This window comes from Orycteropus afer, unplaced genomic scaffold (assembly GCF_000298275.1).
Source record: "Orycteropus afer afer isolate SDZICR_OR568_19922 unplaced genomic scaffold, OryAfe1.0 scaffold00133, whole genome shotgun sequence".
Classification (NCBI taxonomy): domain Eukaryota; kingdom Metazoa; phylum Chordata; class Mammalia; order Tubulidentata; family Orycteropodidae; genus Orycteropus; species Orycteropus afer.
The window spans coordinates 5,234,722-5,245,918 of record NW_006921720.1 but is presented as its reverse complement, the minus strand read 5'-3'; the positions used below and the strand labels follow the sequence as shown (position 1 = coordinate 5,245,918).

Here is an 11,197-nt window from a genome sequence, read left to right as displayed (position 1 = left end):
GATGAGCATGATGCATGTTTTGAAAAATATTGTTTTAAATTACATTGCTAGGCCAGTTTCTTCCACAATATGTTTCCCTTAGCCTCCATTCCTGCAGACTGCTTATATATTTGGCACCAAGTATCTGATTGCATAGGAGCTCTGGTAGCGTAGTGCCTGAGGCATTTGACTGCTAACCAAAAAGCTGGTGGTTCAAACCCACCAGACACTCCTTGGAAGGAAGGTTGGGCAATCTACTTCCATAGTGATACTGCCTTGAAAACCAAAGGACTCGCTATAACTTGGATATGACTCGACGGCAGTGGGTTTTGGTTTCTGGTATCTGATTGCATTCAGCACGCAGAAAGTTAGCTTTTGCATGATATTTGAGCTCAGTAGTCCTTCCATGTCACATTAAATGTTCTAAAACAAATCTTGAAAATATTACGATTTCTACATAATTCCAATTTTTCTTTATCTCTATCAATTTGTATGTATCAAGGTTGTTACCATTCCTCATTGATAACTGTTGGTGAAAGGGCAACCAAATCATCAATTTACCATAAGAATATGAACACTTAATATGATTCAAGTCCTCCTCACTCCTCTCCAAATCCCTCAATCTTGAATTGCAACAGATAGCTTCTCTCTGATGTTCTGCATAGAACAGTATGCAATCCAGTGAGTTTATATTGCTTTTGTAAATGAGAACTAAGAGGGTCATCCCAGGCCTAGCCAGTAGTCATCTGCTGTTTTGCCAAAGAGAAAGTCCTGGGAAATGGCTTATTAAATCTATCTCTGTATCTTAGCTAGTTTGCTGGATTCGCGTATTCTAGGATATAGGGTAAACACATGCTATTGTTAATTCTAAGAGTTTGCTTGGTGTTCTCCATCTAAGATGACTGGGGAAATCGTATTTCCTAGAAACACAATCAAGTTAGGTCCAAGCACTGTGGTGTTTGAAGTAGTGGGATTTATTCTATTTCTCTTTAACATCAACAGCTCTTGAGCACAACTTTAATGATTACTTTTATAATTCTAAAATCTCCCTCTGCTTTGCCAATTGAACTTTTATATTTCACTCTCACAACTAAAATAAGCACACATTTACTAGCAGATAAAGAAATTTAGGATTTCAAATCCTAATTTTAAGACCAGTTAATTTCATTTCACAGAAGAGTATATGGATATTTTATTTCATGAATGCAAGAATAGCTGGTGAATATATTAAAGAGTTATTTGACACATAATATTTTTTATAGTTAAATAAATTATTCTAGATTGGTAGAAAATAACCATGGATATAAATTATTACAAAAATTATCACACAAAATGACATTACAAATCTTATAACTTCTATTAAAGGAAGTTTTTTTTTTTTTTTTAAAGTGCATGAATAAAAAGTACATAATAATCTCTTTATTATGAGAACCACCAAATCAAATCTATTTAAGTAAATATAAATTAGAAGGAGAAAGTTAGGCTTGGAAAAGTTTCCTGATGATCTTATTCTGTAATGCAGAACATGATTTAATACTGGTATTGCCAAACCTTTTAGGTAAAATGCCAGAATGTAAATATTTTAGACTTTGTGGGACATATAGTCTCTGTTGCAACTACTTAACTCTGCTGTTGTAGGGTGAGAGCAGACACTGACAACGTGGAAATGAATGAGCATGGCTGTGTTCCAATAAAACTTTATTGACAAAAATAGCTGGATTGGATTTATGGACCTGCTTGCTGACATATATATGCTTCATGCTAAATTATAATGGTTTGAACCAAAACTTCCTTTTTCTTTCTTCTTTTTTAACTCAAACACAAAGATTTTTTACCCATGCTACAGGGCCAATCAAAATGCCATCTATTTCAGGAAATATTTGTGCAATATGTATATGCAGAACATTAACTATTGAGGTGAACCTTTAATCTACTGCAATCTCATAGCATTTCACTCGGCCACTCCTAAAGCAAGCAAACAAACAAACAAAAACACTTATTGAGTTGATTCCAACTCACAGTGACCCCCACTGGATTTCTAAGGCTGTAAATCTTTACAGAAATAGATTGCCTCATCTTCCTCCTGTGGAGCAGCTAGTGGGTTTGAGCACGTGATCTTCTGGTTAGCAGCCAAATGCCTTACTGGTCGCATAGTGCCACCAGTCACTCCTAGGTCACTTAGTATTTTTTTTTTTTACCACTTTTTCAGTATTATTTTGTACATGATTCCGCTCTTCTACCAATAATGTTAGATATGCACAGTTTAAGCAAAATAGTTAATGCATATACCGTCTTCTAAATTCATTGCCATCAAGTCAACACTAATTCATAGCAACCGTATACGACAGAGTAGAACTGCCCCATATGGTTTCCAAGGCTATAATCTTTACAAAACCAGACTGTCACACCGTTCTCCTTCAGAAGTGCTGGTGGGTTTTAACTGACAACCTTATGGTTAGCAGCAAAGTGCTTGACAGCGCCACCAGTGCACCTTAGTAGTAGCTAATACATCATTTGCTGAGTGGAAAAGTCCCATATACAAATACGTATTTTTTTCCTTAGTCCATAACATACAAAAACTAAAACACAAAAACTAAATTTAAAGTAAGATCATATAGAGGACTAAATATCCTGAAAAATCCTACTGCCACACAGCACCATAAATGCTGGATAAAATATTTAAAAGAATAATTTTTAATGCATGTTTGAACTGGGAAGAAAGTATAGCAAATCCTCAAAAGGACAAAAATGAAATAAGAACAGTAATTCAGAGAGATTCCATTTCCATAGCTCTGAAGCAGCCAGCTGCCCTTGGGAAATCTGCTGAGGCTCTCTAACCAAGAACTTCAGTTTTAACTTCTGTAAAAGTGAGTGAAAATAAAAATTTTAGTCAGGTGGCTACCAAAAAGAATTGAAATATAGTGTATTATATCTTGAAACCTCATCCATTGCTGCTGGGTTTGTAAAATGGTACAACTGCTGTGGAAAATAGATGGTTGGTTCCTCAAAAAGAAATCCACTCCAAGGTACATATCCAAAAGAATTAAAAGCATCAATGCAAACAGACACCTGTACATTTATACTCATTGTAGCACTATTCACAATAGCCAAAAGATGGAAACAACACAAATGTCCACAATAGGTGAATAGATATAAATGAAATTTTTATAAACAATAGAATACTATTCAGCCATAAAGAGAAATGATGTAATGTATGCTATAACATAGATGATCCTTGAAAACATTAGGCTAAGTGAAATAAATGAGTCACAAAAGGGTAAATATTATATGATCCCATGTACATGAAATATCTACAATGAGAAACTGTCTAGAAACCAAATTTATTAGTGGTTACCAGGGATATACATGCAAAACCAAACCACACTCATGGCCACTGAGTCTATTCCAACTCATGGTGACCCTATCAGGGCTCTATAGGATAGAGTAGATCTGTTCCATAGGGTTTACAGAAGCTGACTGCCATATCTGTCCCTTGCTGAGTACCTGGTTGGCTCAGACAGCCAACTTTTTGGTTAGCAGCCAAGTGCTCAACCACTGCTCCACTAGAGTTCCATGAGTGAACAGGAGGGAAGGTAAAGAGGAACTCATTGCTTGTGTGGCAATGAGTTTCTGTTAAGACAAAAGGGAAAACAACTGGAAATGGATAATGGTGATAGCTGAAGATCAGAATGATTATAATAAATGTCACTGAATTACATATGTAAAAATTGTTGAAATATTACATAATGTTCCATGTGTGTATGTACCATGGTTTGGTTACTATGCAATATTAAAGAATAATGAAAAAATCCATGAATCACCTCATAACATGGATGAACTTGGAGGATATTATGCTGAGTGAAATAAGTCAATCACAGAAGGGCAAATACTATATGAGTCCATTATTATAAAAAGTCAAGGAAAGGTTTACACAAAGAAGGAAAATTTTTTTGTTGTTACCAGAGACAAGAGGGAAGGGGAGGGAAAATTGCTGACTAGTTAAGAGACGTGTTGATTTGGGTGTAGGGAAAGGCAATATAACAAAAGTGTGTGACCAGAACAATATCACTAAAGAAAAGGAAGACATGGAGAGGTGCACAACAGGTGCACAGACAACAAAGGTAAATAGTATTACATATGTAATACTGCACTATCAGTAATAACAAACACTAATCTATGGGTGGATACATAAGCACACAGGAAAGAAGATCAGGTATGCATATGTGAACAGAAATATACCCATGATCAAATATGTTGTTGTTGTTGTTATGTGCCGTCGAGTCAGCCACGACTCATAGCGACCCCTCCTTGGGTTGCCGAGGCAGTATCACTACAGAAGTAGATTGCCCAACTTTCCTTCTGAGGAGTGGCTGGTGGGTTTGAACTGCCAGCCTTTTGGTTAGCAGTCAAGTGCCTTAGGCACTATGCTACCAGAGCTCCATGATCAAATATGTATGTGGGAATATCATTTGCCAAACCTATATGATTATATATAGGTTTGGCAAATGATATTCCCACATACATATTTGTGCTATAAAAATATCCATATATACATTATAGAGCTAACAGAAGACAAAGATAGAATAACTTCTTAGCCACAACCAAGCACCTTGAGGGAGTGAGTCACTGTGCCTGCAGGCTCAGGACCACAGTTGCAGGGGACATCAAGCTCAGTTGGCACAACACAATACACAAAAACATTCTTCTACACTGTATTTTGGTCATAGCAAATGGGATCTTAAAAGCTTATGAGTGGCCATCTGAGATGCAACTACTGATCTCTTCCTGTTCAGAGCAAAGAAGAGTGAAGAAGATCAAAGATGTGTGGAAACAATTAGTCCAAGGGACCAATAGAACCTCAGCCTACATGACTCTGAGACTAGGCCAACTAGGTGGTGCCTGGCTACCAATGCCAACCACTCAGAAAGGGATCACAATTGGAAATTCTGAATAGAGTGGGAAAAAATGTGGAAACAATTTCAAAAATACAAAAAAAAAAAAAAGACCAGGATTACTGGTTGGATAGAGATTGATGAACCTCCTGAGACTATGGCCCCACGTCACCATTTGGGCCTGGAATTGGACTCACTCTCATGCCTCAATTCTCAGACAAACAAGAGACAGGTTTATGAGCTGAACAACTACATCAGGGAAATGCACTCCTTATAACTGTGAACCATGGGAGATCAGAAGGGCAGCATTTGCACAGGGAGGAAGCTAGGCAGGCAGGAACACATAGGTAAGAAGGAACAGGGAGGAGTTGGGAAGAAAGCCATTACACTGTGGGGACTGTCATGAAACAAAATGTAGATCAACTGTCGAATGTAAAACGAATCTGCTTTGCAAAATTGCACCCAAATTACACCACCAAACTCCAAACTCAATGCTGTAGCGTCAATTCGACACATAGTGACCCCACCTTGGGTTTCCAAGGTGGTATCTCTATGGAAGTAGATTGCCCAAAATCTTCCTTCCGTAGAGTGGCTGGTGGGTTTGAACTGCCAGCCTTCTAGTTAGCCGTCAAATCCTTAGGCACTAAACCACCAGAGCTCCCCAAATTATAGTAAAAAGTTTTAAAAAAATGTTGAAATGACAAGTATTTTGTTGTACAGGTAGTACCTAACTTAAGATTGGGTTCCATTCTGATGATTCCATTGTAAGTCAGTTATGACATTAATTGAATACCTCATTTCTTTTTCTTTTTCTTTTTTTTTACTTTTCATTATTATTGCCTTTTATTATCAATATCTTTATAAACTGCATCTTTATTTGCCTTTAAAAGGTAGAAACAATTCAACACATCAGTAATCATAATAAAAAATAAAGATAATCATGCTAGATTATGAAAGTCCACTAATGATGCTTAGAAGAGACAATTCAAAATAAGAAAGCACACAAAGTTTGAAATAAAAGGATAGAAAAAGGATATTCCAGGGAAAGATTAGCAACAACAACAAAAAGTCCAGGATTTAAGGCAAAAAACATTATTTTTTTGTAAAATAAAGAGGGTAACCTGCTATTAAAAATATTCATTTCATCAGGAATATATGATAATTCTAAATGTGATTGCCTATAATAACATAACATATAATCCAAAAATTGATAATATCAACTACTAAGAGAAAAATTCATCTTATATTTCTATATTCCTTTTCTACAATTGACAGATCAAATAGGTAAGAAGTAGGTAATAGTAGAGAAGAGTTGAACAACACAATTAAGAAGTTTAATCTTATGAACAAATATATATATTACAACAACAGGAGAATACATATTTTTAATGAAAATATGAAACTTTCCCAAAACTCTGGGCCTCAAAAATATGAAATGTTTTATTTCTTAATCTGAGTGGTGTATGTTTCATTCTTTTTCTTTGACTTTAAATACATACTATATGATACTGTTAGGTATATATGAAATACTTTATATATAAAAAAAGAAAAAACTCAGTTCTATCTCATGAAATATCATTGAGTAACAAATGCTATATATAATTGAAAATGTGAATGGATTTGACAGCATTGAAATTTACTAAAGAATTGAAAATATATGTCATATAATTCATTTTAAGAAGAAATACTCTCACCTCCTAAATATAAACCATGAAATCACATATTAATACACCAAAACTAATTACTTAGTATTTCTCAAATTGTCACCTGGCTTAAATATATGGAAAAACAGAAATGGCCAATTAGAAAATAAAATGACCATATTTAGTAAATTGTATTATGAATCAGATCACAATAATATGGTATTTCTTTTTTCACAGATAAAACTAAAGGCATTTGTCTCATTAAACTGTGATAAGCCAATAACTACTATTTCCCATCACCATTATTTTCAAGCCAACTCCAGGACCAGCAGAAGGTGGGTGTTTGCATGCGTGGAGCCGCCCCCGGGCGCAGACAACAGTAAGCCAGCCACGGGATCAGTGGAAGATGGGTGTTTGCCCCAGGGGCAGATTGGGTAAGCAAGCAGGTCTGGGGAGACCAGGAAATGAGAAGAACAGTGCAGAACAACAAGGGGAGACAAACTGGTCTGTCAGTTTGTCCTACTGTGATGGCTTGAGTGTTGCTGTGAGGTTGGAGGCTATGCCACCAGTGTTTCAAGTGCCAGCAGAGTTACCCATTATGGACAGGTTTCAGGGGAGCCTCTAGACCCAGACAGGCTCAGAAGAAGGAGGAGGCCATCTACTTCTCAAAAACAATCAGCCAGTGAAAACCTTATGAATAGCAGTGAAACACTGTGTGACATAGTGATGGAAGATGAGCACCTCAGATCTCAAAATATGACTGGAAAAGAGCTGCCTCCTAAGAGTAGGGCCAACCTTAAGTTGCGCATAAAGTAAAGCTTTCAGGACCCCATCTGCTGATGTGACACATCTCAAGAAGAGAAAAAACAGCTGTAAACATCCATTAATAATCAGAACGTGGACTGTATGATGTATGAATCTAGGAAAATTGGAAGTTGTCAAATATGAAATGGAACACATAAAAATCTATATCCTAGGCATTAGTGTGCTGAAATGGACTGGTTTTGGCCAGTTTTAATCAGATGATCATATGATCTACTATTCTGGGAATGACAATTTGAAGAAGAATGGCATGGCATTCATCATTAAAAAGAATGTATCAAGATCTATCCTGAAGTACAATGCTTTCAGTGATAGGATAATATCAATACTACTATTATTCAAATTTATGCACCAACCACCAAAGCTAAAGAGGCAGAAATTGAAGATTTTTACCAACTTCTGCAGTCTAAAATTGACCAGATATGCAATCAAGATGTGTTATTATCACTTGTGATTGGAATGCAAAAGTTGGAAACAAAGAAAAATCACCAGTAGTTGGAAAATATGGCCTTGGTGATAGAAATGTTGCTGGAGATTACAACGACAGAATTTTGCAAGACCAACAAATTATTCATAGCAAATACCTCTTCTAACAACACAAATGATAGCTATACATGTGGACTTCACCAGACAGTACACAGGAATGAGATTGACTACATCTGTGGCAAGAGGCAATGGAGAAGCTCACTATCTTCAGCCAAAACAAGGTCAGGAGCTGACTGTGGTACAGACCATCAACTGCTTATATGTAAGTTAAAGTTGCAACTGAAGACAATTATAAGAAGTCCACGAGAGCCAAAATATGACCTTGAATATATCCCTCTTGAATTTAGAGACCATCTAAAGAATAGATTTGATGCATTGAACACCATTGACCGAAAACCAGAAGAAATATGAGATGACATCAAGAACATCATCCATGAAGAAAGCAAGAGGTCATTAAAAAGACAAGAAAGGAAGACAAGACCAACATGGATGTCAAAAGAGACTCTGAAACTTGCCCTTGAATGGAGAGTAGCTAAAGTGGATGGAAGAATCAACAGGATAAAAGAGAACAGAAGATTTCAAAGAGCAGCTTGAGAAGACAAAGTCAATTATTATAATGAAATGTCCCAAGACCTAGAGTTGAAAAACCAGATGGGAAGAACACACTCAGCATTTCTCAAGCTAAAAGAACTGAGGAAAAAATTAAGCCTCAAATTGCAATATTGAAAGATTCCATGGGCAATATGTTGAATGATGCAGGAAACATCAAAAGAAGATGGAGGGAATACACAGAGTCACTATACTAAAAATAACTGATAGAGGATCATCCATTTCAGGAGGTGACATGTGATTAAGAACCAATGGTACTGAAGGACAAAGTTGAAGCTGCATTGAAGTAATTGGTGAAAAACAAGGCTTCAGGAATTGATGGAATACCCATTGAGATGTTTCAACAAACGGATGCTCTGCTGGAGGCACTCAGTTGGCTATGCCAAGAGATTTGGAAGACAGCTACCTGGCCAACTGACTGGAAGAGATCCATATTTGTACTTATTCCAAAGAAAGATGATCCTACAGAATGTAAAAATTATCAAACAAAAACATTGAAATCACACACAAGTAAAATCATACCAAAGATAACTCAAAAATGGTTGCAGCAGTATATAGACAGAGAACTTCCAGAAATGCAAGCTGGATTCAGAAGGGGACATAGTGCGAGGGATATCATAGCTAATGTCAGGTGGATTTTGGCTCAAAGCAAAGAATACCAATAAGATGTTTATTTGTGTTTTATTGACTATGCAAAGGCATAGTCAATAAAACACAAATTGTGTGGATCATAACAAATTGTGGATAACATTGAGTAGAAGGGGAATTCCAGAACACTTCATTGTACTCATGAGGAACCTGTACATAGACCAGGAGGCTGTCGTTCAAACAGAACAAGGGGATAATGCATGGTTTAAAATCAGTAAGGGTGTATGTCAGGGTTGTATCTTTTTACTATACTTATTCGATCTGTATGCTGAGCAAATAATCCAAGAAGCTGGACTATATGAAGAAAAATGTGGCATCAGGATTGGAGGAAGGCTCATTAACAACCTGAGATAGGCAGATGATACAACTTTGCTTGCCGAAAGTGAGGATGGCTTGGAGCACTTACTAATGAAAATTAAAGACTGCAGTCTGCAATGTGGATAATGCCTCAATATAAAGAAAACAAAACTCCTCACAACTGGACCTATAAGCAGCATGACAATAAATGGAGAAAAGATTGAAGTTGTCAAAGACTTCATATTGCTTGGTCCTAAAATCGACCCCAATGGAAGCAGCAGTCAAGACACCAAAAGATGTATTGCATTAGGCAAATCTGTTGCAAAATATCTCTTTCAAGTGCTGAAGTGCAAAGATTTCTCCTTGAAGACTAAGATGCACTTGACTCAAACCATGGTATTTTCAATCACTTCATTTGCACAAAAGAGCTGGACAGTGAATAAGGAAGACCAAAAAAGAGTTGATGCTTTTGAGTTGCAGTGTTGGCAAAGAATACTGAAAAGTACCATGTACTGCTGAAAGAACTAACAAATCTGTCCTGGAAGAAAAGCAGCCAGAATGCTCCTTGGAAGCGAGAATGGCCAGACTTCGTCTCACCTACTTTGGCCATGTTGTCAGAAGGGACCATTCTCGAGAGAAGGATGCCATGCTTGGCAAAGTGGAGGGTCAATGAAAGAGGGGAAGGTCCTCAACAAGATGGATTGACACAGTGGCTGTAGCAATGGGCTTGGGTATAGTAGGTGTGGTAGTTCAGTTTGTATGTCAACTTGGCTGGGCCTGGTTGAGTAGTTGGGAAGCTGGTCATAGTTATTCCCCCATGATGAGACTGGCAATCAGCTCCGTGGTGGGATCTACCACCAGCAGCTGAGTAGCCGCTTTTGGGTATGTGGTCTGGTTCCTGTATATAAGAAGCAGCTTTGTGAATGGTCTCTAGCTTAGACCCTGAATGTAGCTGTGTCGTTGTTCAGCAGCCTGCCATGCCTGGCTGAACTTGGGACTTACAATGGACTTAAATTAATGGTCTGCCATGTGGTTTGGTAACATCAGGACTGTGCCTTTTTATTTGTCAACCTTGGGTTTGTCAGCCTCAGCAGCTAGCAGCTGTCTGAGTAAAGAAATGCCTCTAGCTCCAGTGGGCCAGGAGCAGGAGGCAGAGCTGGACCCCAAGGTTGAGAGGCTTTCACCCAGCCCCTAAAGCCTGACACTTTGAACTTGGACTTAAAGCCTCCAAACTGTTAGAGAATAAACTCCTGTTTGTTTAAGCCATCCCATTTGTGGTATATTTCTTGTCAGAGTGGCACTAGGTAACCAGAACAGTAGGGATTGTGAGGCTGGCACAGGACTGGGCACTGTTTTGTTCTGCTATACATAGGCTCACTATGAGTTGGAGATGACTCGATGGCACCTAACAACAACAACAACAATTTTTATTAGTTCCATTATAAAATCATTTAAATAAAATTACTAAGTGATCATCACAGCACTACTGGTAAAACATACATATTATTCATGTAATAATACTTACAACATCACTCACTATTATTCAAATCCCTAACTGTGTGCCAAGCCCTACACTGGTGTTTTCATGGATTCTCTCTTTTAGCCACACAAAAACATGATACAGATAGTATTACTATTTCTATCATATTGATGAGGAGAGTAATTGGTGGGTTTTGCTTTTACTTTCTACCTGAATATATTATTCTAAATGTACATTTTTTAGATCTTCTATTAAGCTCACATAAAGGATGACAATATATATGGCTCTAACTTGCAAATCAAAATGTTTCTGGCATCAAAAAACTTTGTTGTTGTTGTTGT

At 37.2% G+C, this 11,197-nt stretch overlaps 1 protein-coding gene across 1 annotated transcript in view; it reads right to left on the bottom strand.

The window, feature by feature from the left end:
* The window catches only part of RIMS1 (regulating synaptic membrane exocytosis 1), a 685,283-nt gene that overhangs the window by 352,900 nt on the left and 321,186 nt on the right, over nt 1-11,197 (bottom strand). The gene's annotated exons all lie outside the window — the stretch shown is intronic.